The sequence below is a fragment of the Chiloscyllium punctatum genome, chromosome 10 (genome assembly GCF_047496795.1).
Source record: "Chiloscyllium punctatum isolate Juve2018m chromosome 10, sChiPun1.3, whole genome shotgun sequence".
NCBI classification, from domain to species: Eukaryota; Metazoa; Chordata; class Chondrichthyes; order Orectolobiformes; family Hemiscylliidae; genus Chiloscyllium; species Chiloscyllium punctatum.
In genome coordinates this window covers 78,935,026-78,948,564 of record NC_092748.1, presented here as the reverse complement: position 1 = coordinate 78,948,564, position 13,539 = coordinate 78,935,026, and the positions used below count along the sequence as shown (strand labels likewise).

General features: G+C 39.6%; 1 protein-coding gene across 4 annotated transcripts in view; it reads left to right on the top strand.

Annotated features, from left to right (window-relative positions):
* Positions 1-13,539, top strand: part of LOC140482332 (inactive dipeptidyl peptidase 10-like) — a 1,704,473-nt gene that overhangs the window by 1,414,323 nt on the left and 276,611 nt on the right. The window lies entirely within an intron of this gene.

Genomic DNA, 13,539 nt, shown 5'->3' with positions numbered 1-13,539 from the left:
AAAGACCTGGAAAATTCTCACAGACCAGTTAAAGGTAAGAATAAACTTCAAGATGAACAGTCTCATGTCGCACAGACAGCAATGGCAAGACTGGTTTGTCATAAGATGTGTCATCATATGTGACTTTTCCAAAAAGAAATCGTCAGGGAGTTAAGTGAGTTGGTCATTGCCTCTAACCCAATTGAAGCCTTTAGAAAAGTCCTTCTGTGTAAAAGAAAAATGGCAATACCATTGATGCATTGTTTGAGGATAGAAGAAAGTTTGAAGTCCCAGAGGAAGGCCAATAATAGTTACATGATTTTTGTGCAGCCACTTCTATAGCTACAGTCAATAAAACTAACTAAACCCACATCCCTCAAGTGAATAAAAACAAATATAAGATGACTAACAAAATAAAAACTTCAAATCATGTGAAGTTGGAAGTATGCTCAACTTTATAGCATATTAGTCTAATATTAGCTTCAGTGTTGAAGAAATGTAATGTTCATTACATACAGTTATTACCCTGAGAAATGAATCAGAGAATGTTTGTCACCTATTCCTTTTGAAAATGTGAGGAAATGTTTAGGATTTAAGGAAAGCCACTTCCATGGACTTGTTAAGCAAAAGTCATGTTCAACTAACTTGCTTGAATATTTTTAAGAGCTAACAGGGAAGTTTGATGGGGGCAATACTTTTGTTCTGGTGTACACACAACAGACCTATGAACAGCTCTGGACTCATGAAATAAAGGGACAGTAGCAGCATGTAAATTGACTGAGAAACAAGAAGCAAAATTAAATATTGAATAGATTTTTGGATTAGCGTAGAGTTCCCTGCTCTTTCTAGTGTATTTTGATGACCTCGACCTTGATCTGTGAGGTACAATTTCAAAATTTGCAAATGATAGAAACTTGGCAATATTTTACATTGGGAGGAGGCTAGCACAGATGTATAAAAGGGCAGAACCTGGTGGGTAGACAAGTGATATTTAACTCTGAGAACTGTGAAGCATTTTTTTGAATAGAATGTGAAAAGAGAAAGTAAATTAGAAGGTACAATTTTAAAGATTACGTAGAGAATCTGCGTGTGTGCATTTATTTTACATATATAATATATATATTTATATATACACACACATACATCATTGAAATTGACAGGATAGTTGACAACATAGTTTGTAAAGCACATGACAAAGTGGACTTTATCAATAGGAATGAAGGGTACAAAAACAGCGAAGTTACTGTAGAGCTGTATAAAACACTTGGTCAGTTTCAACTTGAATATTTCATCCAATTCTAGACACTATGTTTTAGGAAGGATGTGAAGGCATTGGAGATATGCAGCAAACATTCATGAGAATGGTTCCAGAAATGAGGAACAATTGTTTCTTCGAAAGAGTAGTGAAACTGGGACTGTTATTCTTGGAGAAGAAATGATTGAGAGGAGATTTGGTGGAGGTATCCAGATTGTAAGGGGAGTGGAAAGAACATGCTGAGAAAATATTATTCCTATTTGTAGAAAGATCAAGTGCCAGAGGACAAAGCTTGAATGTTATTGGTAAAATAATTAATGGTCACATGAATTTAAAATGTACTGATGGAGAATGTCGTAGAAGCAGATTAAATAAGGGAATTGAATCATTAACTGAAAGGAAAAAAAATGAAAAGCTACAGGGAAAAGGTAGAGAGAGGTGCATAGCTCCTTCAGAGTGTTTGTACAAATATGACAGTTCAAATGGCCTCTTTTTGTCTATAACAATTCAATGATTCTAAGACTGCTATTGAATGAAATGTGAATTGGATGTAATCTGAGTGTTCAGTCTATTTAATAGTCAATATAAACCATAGTTTCATCAGTTAGGATACAGCTGTAAAATAGGACTAAATTGATATCTAGTTTTTTTTTAAATTCAACACGTCGTATTTTTGAAGTCAAATGATCTTAATTCAGCAATAGCTTAAGTTAGAGTGTGTTGAATTCAGACTCCACTTCTGCATATCTGATGCTAACACAGTCCTGGGAGAGAGCTGCCCTTATCAAATTAAACTTTAAACAAAAGTTCCATCTGTCTTCTGAAGTATAAATTATACAATAGCTCTTTTCGAATAAGAACAATATGTTACGTCCAATCATCACAAAAATAGATCAGCTGGTCATTTATCATAGAACATTTTTGTGGAATACTTTGCTATCGTGTTTCCTGGCATTACTTCAAAAGTAATTAATTGACTGAAGTGCTTTTGAATGCCTAGAGATCAAGAAAGGTGGTATTTGAATGAAAACCTCTGTTTGTTCTTGTGGAATTATACCTTCTGGGAATAAAAGTAATTACTGACCCTAAGGTTGTGATTTTGGCATTGTGACCATATTTGATTAGCATTGTTTCATTCATATAAGCAAAAAAAATCTTTGCAATTAATATTATTGGTGTATTTTGTAATCTCCTGATTGTAATGAGGATTAATTCCTTTCAGCTTTTTTCCATATTTAACGGATATTTAATGGATATCACAAAATAAAGCGAACTTTATAAATTATTCAAAATAATAAACCTCAACATAACCAATCCTATGTTGCTTCTTCATATCAAAAGAAAATATTTATTTTAGAAAAATAATTTTGTGTCTATATTTAGGATTTGACAAGTCATTTTTTGAAAGAAGCAAGAATTTATTTTCAATGTTTTACATTTTTGATTATTTGAAAAAATATTTGCAGAATAAGCTTTGTACTGTAATAGGCAAAGATTGCAAAAGGAAAGGTAGTAACACATTACAAAAAGGGCATGGTCAGGTATGAAAGGGTCATCTTATGGCTTCTGTGTTTTCATTTTCTTTTCTTGCCATTAAATATTTACACGCCTTGATGTTAGGAATGAATCAGATTTGTTTTCTTGAATTTATCAAATTTGCTTTATGTTTAAGAAAAACAATTTAAACCAAGTAATAAAATATATTTCAACTTCTGCATATATCTCATATCATACAATATGGATTACATGGTGGGAGAGAATGTATTGGCTAAATTAATGTTCATAAAAATCAATTGAAACATGCAATATGTATTTGGTGACTCAGCTGGCTTCAGGCTGAATCCAGTGTTCTTCCAATTTTCCTTTGGTGCTCCTGATGCTTCAGATTTAAAGTTGTAAATGACTAGTTGTTCTCCTGGTAATGGCAGGGCTGAGTTGAATTAGTTTAAGTAGTCTCTCTCTGCAGCAGGGGCCTTCCTGGATGGTCATGGTCAGAAAACAGGGTTTGAAGTTGCAATGTGGTTTGCATGAGGAGCACGGGCAGAAAGCAAATGAAACTATTCAACATGAAATTTGTAGCAGAAATCAGACAGTCAGCGTCGACAACTGAGCAGGGCTCAGGTGTTTTGAGGAAGTCATGGCTATCTGTGCTCTCAATCATGCCTAATTATGGTTTTTTTTGTTTTGACTGTAACTAGCCTCACCATCCCAACAATGTTTAAAGATTTGAAACAACATACCTGCCCTTCTCTGAGAAGTAGTAAGACTGCTGCAATTCTTTTCTGAGCATGTCACAATGTTGTATTCCCTGAAACCTGACCTGCAGCCAATTATTACGGAGAGCATAGCATGATTTGTCACCATTGTCCTCAAATTATTTACCTCCCAATTCCTTCCATACTTTAACAAGAGATATCAACACCAATTGTCAACCTTACTTTGGATTTGCATTATACATTAATAGATCAAACACTTTTGTCACATTCCCTCTGGTTACTTGGAAGCAGTACACCAGGAGTTTGTACAGATAGCAAAATTACCTGGAATGTAAAAATATCACTAGCAAGTTTTGAGAGCATTAGACAAATGAATTTTAGCACTATAATGAGGCAAACCAATAAGCATTGATTTCCTTATTTACACAACATAAAGAGGAATAATTGAGCTGGATTGCATGAGAACTTTCTTCAATAACGGCTCATGTGATAGCTGATACCATTTGACATCACAAAAATGCAGTTTAGTTGTTAGCTTTAGCTATTATTGATCCCATATAATACATTTAAATCCTGGGCTTCACAAACTATTATAATTTGCCTGCAGGATCCTTTGAACAACAGCTTTATAAATTGCAACCTTCCAGGCTGTCAATGTGTGCCTTGAATTTGATCACCAACAGCAGATGATGCCACACATCGTTTTGGTGACATTCCAGGAAGCTGTTGTGGACTGTTATTTTCTCTGCACCAAAATTCCAATGCAAGGCTATAGAACAAGTTAGAGACTGGTGTCAAGATTTATTCTTTGCAAACTGTGTGCAAGGCTCTTTTTACTGTTGACTTATAGATTATTGAGGCACTGGGAGTTTTCCAATATCTGCCTGCATCACAATCCTTCAGTCGCACAGAATGTGTCCAAATTGTGTTCTTGGATTAATGTTTGTTGAACATCTGTCTAGGTCCTTCCACCCATGAATAAACCACACCAATCCAAAGATCAATGTTGGCATTTATGTCAACTAATGGTCAGATTTGCGGAAGAGCACTGTAAACACAACGGTTTCAAAATGGTTAGCATTTTACTTTGGCATGGGCAAGGGAAGGCTGATCTGGCTCAGTTAAGCATTTGAAGGCCTGAGACGACTCAACCTTAAAATGTAGAAACTCAGCATCTGCTTGGCGAGTTTGGCAACAGGACAGGCATTAGTTAAAAGGGCGACAAAGGGTAGCCATGTTCGCGTCCAAAGAGAGATTTCCATGTCTTAATACTACTAGGGTACGTATCAGCATTTCTGCAGATCAATGGAGTAGAAAATTCAAGTCTCCTGAGCTGGACAAAGACAAGGACAGAGTGGAGTGTAGAGTCAACACAACCACAAAATAACATTCCTGCTAATATTGTCGCAGATTCCTGCAAAAAAAAAATGTAACTGTCATTGAGGGGACCAAGAGCTCCATTGAAAATAGGAGGATGGTCATAGCATAGGCAGAATCATATGGTGGTGATCTGAGTCTCAGCTGCCAGCTCGACTACCTGCTGCACCTTGTTTCACTCAAGTAGTTAAGGCACCAATGGCAGCACATCAGCCACAATCAAGAATTCTAGAGTCAGATTTACACCTCCCAGGAGCAGTTGGACAACCAAATGCTGGCAGCTCTATTGAACTGCAGTGTCTCTGGGCGGCACGGTGGCTCAGTGGTTGGCATTGCTGCCTCAGAGCACTAGGGTCCCAGGTTCGATTCTACACTACTGTATGGTGTTTGCACATTCTCCCCTTGTCTGCGTGGGTTCCCCCCATGGTGCTTGGTTTCTTCTCTAGGTCTAAATTTGTGCAGGTTAGGTGGATTGCATGAGAAATGCAAGGTTGCAGGGGAAGTGTCGCAGGTGGACCTCGATGGGATGCTCTTCATAGCAATGGACTGGATGGCCTGCTTTCACCCTGGAGGGATTCTATGACTATGATTCATTGATTGCTCCTGATACAGCACACTGCTGAGATATGATATAGTGGATCTGGAGCCCAAGCTAGAGTTGTGAAACAGAGGAGGACATGGAGTGGGGTTTATGGTGTAGGGAAGAGGGAAGATGGCAGCAAATACAAAAAGATAATTGTCAGCAGGCAGCTGTCTTCCCAACGCTGCCACTGTGGTACAAAATGTTTTTGAACAAGGCACCCCAACCCCACACCCAGCTGCACACACGCAATGATACATAGAGGCTAGAGTCATACAACACAGGAGCAGACCCTTTGGTCCAGCTCATCCCCAGTGACCAGGTTTCCTAAACTGACCCAGTCCTAGTTGATGAAATTTGACCCATATCCTTCTAAATGCTTTCTATTCAAATACCTATCCAAATACCTTTTAAATATTGTAATTGTACTTGCCTCCACCATCTCCTCTGGCAGCTCATTCCATACACACACCACCCTCTGCATGAAAAAGTTATCTGTCAGATCCTTTCAAAACTTACCCACTTCACTTTAAACCTAAGACTTCTAGTTTTGGATTCCCCTCCCCTAGAAAAAAGGACCTTGGCTATTCACCCTATCTATCCCCCTCACAATTTTATAAAATTTTATAAGGTCACCCCTCAGCTTCTGACACTCTGGGGGAAAAGCCTCAGCCTATTCAATCTCTCCCTCTAATCCCAACAACATTCTTGTAAATCTTTGCTGAACCCTTTTCAAGTTTAACAAATCTTTCCTATAACAGGGATACTGGACCAGAATTACATACAAGATTCTGAAAATGGGTGTTATTCATATACTCTACACCTGCAATGATGTCTCAATTCTAGAGTGAATGTTTTAACCAATGAAGACAAGTGTGACAAATGCCTTCTGTACCCACCACTTGGCGAGCCCCTCACTTGACATTGGATTAATACCAACATTGGCAGGAGGAGCCCTTGAAGCTAGTTATTACTTATTCATTCATGGTATATCATATAATTGCAGTAATTGCACAGTTTAAAAACCTCAGTTTAAAGAGGAGGTTATGGCATAGTGATAAGTCATTAGATGAATAATCCAGAATCACATGCTAATATTCTGCTGATTTGGATTCAAATCCCCACATGGCTCACAGTCAAATTTAAATTCATTAAAAGTTAGGAATGATAAGCTTGGTCCAACTCATCCATGCCGATTAGAGATCCTAAATAAATCTAATCCCATTTGCCAGTATTTGGCTCATATCCTTCCAAACCCTTCCTGTTCATTTACCCACCTAGATGCCTTTTAAATGTTGTAATTATACCAGCCTCCACCAGTTCCTCTGGCAGCTCATTCCATACAATCACCACCCTCTGCATGAAAAAAATTGCCCCTTGGATCTCTTTTATTTTTCCCCACTCACTTTAAACCTATGCCCTCAACTTTTGGACCCCCCCATCCTGAAGAAATGACAGTGGCTATTTACTCTATCCATGCCCCTCTTGATTTTCTAAATCTCTGTAAGGTCACCCCTCAGCCTTTGATGTTCCAAGGATACTAGTCTCAGTCTATTCAGCTTGTCCCAAAAGCTCAAACCCTCCAACTCTGGCAACATCCTTGTAAATATTTTTTGAGCTCTTTCAAGCTCTTAACATCCTTCCTATAGCAGGGAGACCAGAACTGCACACAGTATTCCAATAGTGGCCTAACTAATGTCCCGTATAGCCGCAAGATGATCTCCCAAATCCTATACTCAATGCACTGACCAATAAAGGCAAGCATACTAAATGCCTTCTTCACTGTCCTAGACTCTGCTTTCCATGAGCTATGAATCTTCACTCCAAGGTCTGTTTATTACCATGTAACTTCTGGTGGTCATTGTAAAAACCTACCTGGCTGACTGATTATCTGATATAGAAAGATGTCTGCCATCCTTACCTGGTCTGGTTTCCATATGATGCCAGAATCTTAACTCTACTCTGGGAAATTAGTCAGTAATGCCCTCTTCTTATGATCAAAGAGAAACAAATTGGCATAAGGATGAGAAAGGCTGCCACAAGTTTCTCAGGATGAAAGCAGGAAGATGTTGGGTGCCAAATTGCCACCCTCCCACCCCCTACTCCCAACACTAAGTTGGCTAAACATTCCAGCACATGCGAGAGAATTTCACCCAAGTTGGTAATGTTTTCCTCTGCATTCTTCAACATATTGTAGCACCATTAGATAATCTGCAATTTTCCCCTTTGACTGTCTAAAGTCTGAAATTGTCAAAATACACTGTTTGTAATTTCACAGAATCAGTTTTCTGAAATCCACACTTTTAATGTTATTGCAGTGATAACACTTTTAAATAATTCTGCAGGGACTGGTGTTCAAATTGAAAACTGGGACCTCTCATCCTTTCAATCATTGTGTCAGTGGGAGACTGTGAAGATAACAACCAGTGGTTTTGAGTTGATCCTTAGGTTGGCACTTCGTAAAAAATCAATAGCAATTTTTTTTTGATAATAGCAATATTTCATTTGACTTGTTTTCTTTATAACAGCACCTGCATCATCACATTTAATGAGATCTGAAAGGGTTTTGTGTATGAAGTTAAAGAATTAATATAAGGTTCATCATCCATGATGGTATCAAAATAGTCCGTGCCTTCTCCCTTTTCAGTATTGTGGGTCTCTAACCTTTTAGTAGCAAATGTATCAGAAATCTTTTATGCTGCTCGGCTTTAGAGTTTGAAAGTCACTCAAATCACTCAAACTCATGCTTTAAAACACACTTGTCAGGAGAGTTGTATCACAACTCCATATATACCAGAACATCATAAATACTCAAATTCCATTTTCTGCTTGAAACTTAACGCTGAAATGATTTAAGTTGTGGCAGGTAAAACACTTTCTAATTTTATGATTGGTCCACCTGAATGACAATAAATCTACTGGACCTAAAAAGTAGCTTAGAAATCATTTTCATTCACACCCTATTCTAACTCGACTGCAATTAGTTTTTCAACTGATTTTCATACATATTCTGTGCACTGTTTTAACATAAATTACGTGTCTCCATAATATTGTAGATATCATGAACAATCTGGATGGAACACCACTCACTGTAGACTCATTCTGTACAATTGCTCTGTATTAATTAACACAGATATTGTGTCTTTATTTAATTGCAGTGCATCCTGTCATTGCATTGTTTAGTGCGCCTACAGAAATAAATGTGAAATCTAAGAACTGATGGCAAGTTGAAAATGAAAAGAAATGCTGGTGGTGATGGCAAAAATTAAAACAACAGGGAACTATTGCTACAAAGACAATGCAGAAATAATGAAAGAAAATAAGAAAACAAAACTTGAAGAACAAATATCTTTGTGTTTCTCATCCATTTTGAACTAGATGTGAATAAGACATGGCCCGGAAAACAGCATCAGAGCATAGAATTAGGACAAACGTGAAGAAAATGGTAAATAAACTATGGAGAAAACCATAGAGAAGATATTTAATTCATGGCCACCTATATATCTTACTTAAAGTCAACACCAGACCTCAAAATCTTATGAAGAATATGCCATCTCCAAGCTGCACAGGAAGTGCATCAGATGCCATGTCTTAAACTGTAAGCAATTTAGGATCCTTTATCTGATTAAATACTCTTTTACCAATCATATTGTATTCATTATTTCACAAATCCTTGGCATTAACTTTTGAGAAGGAGATGGCACTATGTGATTTGAACAGTCGACATCCAAAAACATTTAGCATCCATATACATGGGTTGTGCATTAGAGTGCAATAATTCGGGGAGGTTGAGTTGCTTGGCAACATGCTGATACCTCCAGATGCACTGATCTTGTCTCATTCTCAGTGCCTTTGTGAAATTCAAACCAGTTATTTTCATAATGTTATCAGTCCATTGAATCGTCTTCTAATTTACACTTTTCCGTCTCCTGGTCCTTCCAGCATCATCTTTATTGTAGGATAGCTCCAGGCCACATGCCCAAAGTAACTCAACTTCGATTAGGCTGAATGGCCTAGTTTGCTATGTTCCTATAAATCTGTACAATTCTTTAGCATAGAAGGCTCTGGAGATTCAGTCATTGAATATGTTCAAGGATGGGATTGGTGAATTTCTACATCAATAAATATGGAAATAGTATAGGGAAATGGTGATGAAGTGGAAGATCAGCCATGATCTGATTGAATGACCGAGCAGGCTTGAACGCCTGAATGGCCATTTCCTGCTCCTATTTCTTATATTGTGTGTAAATAAGTCATTATTTCAGATCACCTCTCTAATTTAGGTTTATTTATGGCTGAGAAAAACTACAGAGACCTGCAGCTGGTGGCAGAACATAATTTGAAAGACCTCATTCGCAGATGCACAGAAACTGTGGGGCTGTGTCTCTGGGAGTATCATTTTGCCATGCAGGCTGTGGCAGCGCTGCAACCCTGAAACAGAAGCAATTGCAGTGCCACACCAGATCCCTGCAACCCTGAAACAGAAGCAATTGCAGTGCCACACCAGATCCCACTCCCCACAGCCTATTGCTCTGAAGGTTATTGTTGCTCTGAATTTCCATGCTTCGGGGTCTTTCCAGATTGTAACACCTGACACTGGGAACATCCATCAATTTGAAATGCTTCGCTGCAATAAATAGGTGAAAAATGCTCTCCTTGCTCAGCAAAAGAAAGTTAGATTTTACCATTTGAACCAACAGGGCAGAATGACAGAACCCTGGCCTTCACTAGGGACGGAAGGAGTCCCTCCCAATACAGAAAATAACTGATAGAACCCACATAGATTTGTGTCTAATGTTCTGAAGGTGCAGAAACACTTCTACACCTTCATTACACTAGTATATCATAACCCAGAATGTGCAGTAACAGAAAGGCTCCAACCATACATTAGTGATGAAACATACAGAACCACATGCATGTAACACAGGCCAACCTGTATAATATGGTAAAATTCCTGCCCTAAATGAGATTAGTGAACCAGATTGTTTTTTACAACAATGAACAATGCTTTCAAGGTCATCATTGGACTTTGTAAAAAAAATTCTAGTCTTTATTGAATTTACATTCCACTATCTACCATGGTTGGATTCAAACCCAGGTCCCAAGAGTGTGTTACAATTATATAAATGAACAAATCTGCAAGGAAATTACAGAAAGGTAAAAACGTTCTAGAGTAATTATAATGAGGGACTTAAATCATCCGTACATTGAGTAGAACTAGAGTAGTGCAAGGGACAGCAAGGGAGGACCAGGGATCCTAAGGGTGTAATCAGGAGTAAATGGAAAAATGTTTGTAATGAAAAGGTTCTGGAGAAATTAATGGGACAGAAAACTGAGAGTGATCTCATTGAATGTATAAAATTCTGATAGGGCTGCAAAGAAATGATGTTTCCTTGCCTGGGGGATTCTAGAATAAGGATTAAAATCTCAGGATATGGGGAATGCCATTTAGGACTGAGGTGATGAGAGATTTCTTTACTCAAAAAGTGATGAACCAAGTGAATTCTGTAGCACATTTGTAGACGGCACGGTGGCACAGTGGTTAGCACTGCTGCCTCACAGCGCCAGAGACCGTGGTTCAATTCCCGCCTCAGGCGACTGACTATGTGGAGTTTGTACATTCTCCCCGTGTCTGCGTGGGTTTCCTCCGGGTGCTCCAATTTCCTCCCACAGTCCAAAAAAATGTGCAGGTTAGGTGAATTGGCCATGCTAAATTGCCCGAGGTGTTAGGTGAAGGGGTAAATGTCGGGGAATGGGTCTGGGTGGGTTATGCTTCGGCGGGTTGATGTGGACTTGTTGGGCTGAAGGGCCTGTTTCCACACTGTAAGTAATCTAATTTGACTGTGGAGGTCAAGTCACTGAATATACTTCTTGTGAATCCAAGGAAAGCAATGGGACCAGATGGAGTACCAGGCCGTGCACTCAGAGCATGTGCAGATCAACTGGCAGAGATCTTCTCAGACATCTTCAACCTCTCCCTGCGGCAGGCCACTGTCTCTGCCTGTTTCAAGAGAGCCAACATCATCCCTGTGCCTAAGAAAGCTCATGCAGCATGTCTCAATGACTACCGCCCAGTGGCCGTAACTTCAGTGGTCATGAAGTGCTTTGAAAAGCTGGTCATGGCATTAATCAACTCCAGCCTCCCCACTATTCTTCACCCACTCCAATTTGCCTATCAGACCAACAGATCCACGTCAGATGCCATATCACTTGCCCTTCCCTCCTCCCTAGAACATCTTGACACCAAAGACAACTACGTAAGGATCCTACTCATTGACTACTGTTCAGCTTTCAACACTATTATCCTCTCAAGACTGATTACTAAACGTAGTGATCTCGGGACTAAGCCCCACTCTTTGCAACTGGATCCTCAGTTTCCTGACCAACAGGCCACAATCAGTGAAGACTGGGTACAATATTTCATTGTCACTAATACACATCACTGGAGCCCCTCCACGGGTGCGTACTGAGCCCCTTACTACTGTACTCACTGTATACCCATGACTGCATTACAAAATACCATTTACAAGTTCGCTTGATGGCACCACCATAGTAGGTTGAATCTCAGATGGCGACGAAGCAGACTTCAGACCTGGAAATATGGTAGTCTTTGAACAACCTAGCTCTCAATGCCAGCAAAACCAAGATTTGGAGATGCCGGTGTTGGACTGGGGTGTACAAAGTTAAAAATCACACAACAGCAGGTTATTGTCCAACAGCTTTAATTGGAAGCACAGTAGCTTTTGGAGTGCTGCTCCTTCATGAGGTGGTTGTGTGTCCACAACCACCTGATGAAGGAGCAGTGCTCTGAAAGCTAGTGTTTCCAGTTAAACCTGTTGGACTATAACCTGGTGTTGTGTGATTTATGGCAAAACCAAAGAACTCATTATTGACTTTCGGCCAGATGTTACTCATGCCCCCCTACACATTAACAGCACAGAGATGGAACAAGTGGAGAGTGTCAAGCTCTGGGAGGGGTCATCCACAACAAGCCTTCTTGAACTCTTCATGTAGACGCACTGGTTACAAAGGCCCAACAACTTCTCTTCTTCCTCAGGCAGCTGAGGAAATTTGGCATGACGGCGAATATCCTTGCCAACTTTTATAGGTGCACCTTTGAGACCGTTCTGTCTGGATGTATCACTACCTGGTATGGCAACTGTACCATTCAAGATCAGAGACAGTTACAGAGAGTGGTGAACTCGGCTCAGACAATCACAAAGGCCAGCCTCCCATCTATAGAATCCATCTACCAGGCCCGCTTTGAAGAAAAGGCTGCACATTCTCAAAGAGCCATCCCACCCTGTCAATGTTTTTCTACAACCTCTACCATCTGGGAGAAGGTACAGAAGCCAGAACACATGCACCAGCCGGTTTCGTAACAGTTTCTACCCTACTGTTGTTAGAATATTGAATGGACTCACAAAACTCTTAACATTCGCCTGTACCTGTGTTTTTTTTTGTTGCTGTTTACCTATTATTTACTATCTATGCTACTTAACTCTGTGATCTGCCGGTATTACTCACAAGACAAAGCTTTTAACTGTGCCTCAGTGCACGTGACAATAAATTCAATTCAATTCAATATATTTAAGAAATAGATATGTTCCTATACATTTGAAGCGTCAAAGGTTATTGGAAGAGAGCAGGACTTCAAAGTTTGTGAGAAGATTTGTAGCTCGGGTGCTTGTTGTTGTGGTTCTGTTCGCCGAGCTGGGAATTTGTGTTGCAGACGTTTCATCCCCTGTCTAGGTGACATCCTCAGTGCTTGGGAGCCTCCTGTGAACCACTTCTGTGATCTTTCCTCCACCATTTGTAGTGGTTTGAAACTGCCGCTTCTGGTTATCAGTTCTAGCTCTCCGCTGCGGTGGTCGGTATATTGGGTCCAGGTCGATGTACTTATTGATTGAATCTGTGGATGAGTGCCATGCCTCTAGGAATTCCCTGGCTGTTCTTTGTTTGGCTTGTCCTATGATAGTAGTGTTGTCCCAGTCAAATTCATGTTGCTTGTCATCTGCATGTGTGGCTACTAAGGATAGCTGGTCGTGGACCAGCAGGACTATAGATAGCAGGACTATTGCGCTGAGATAGAGATCAACCTTTATAATGATGAAGCATAGAGCAGGCTTGTT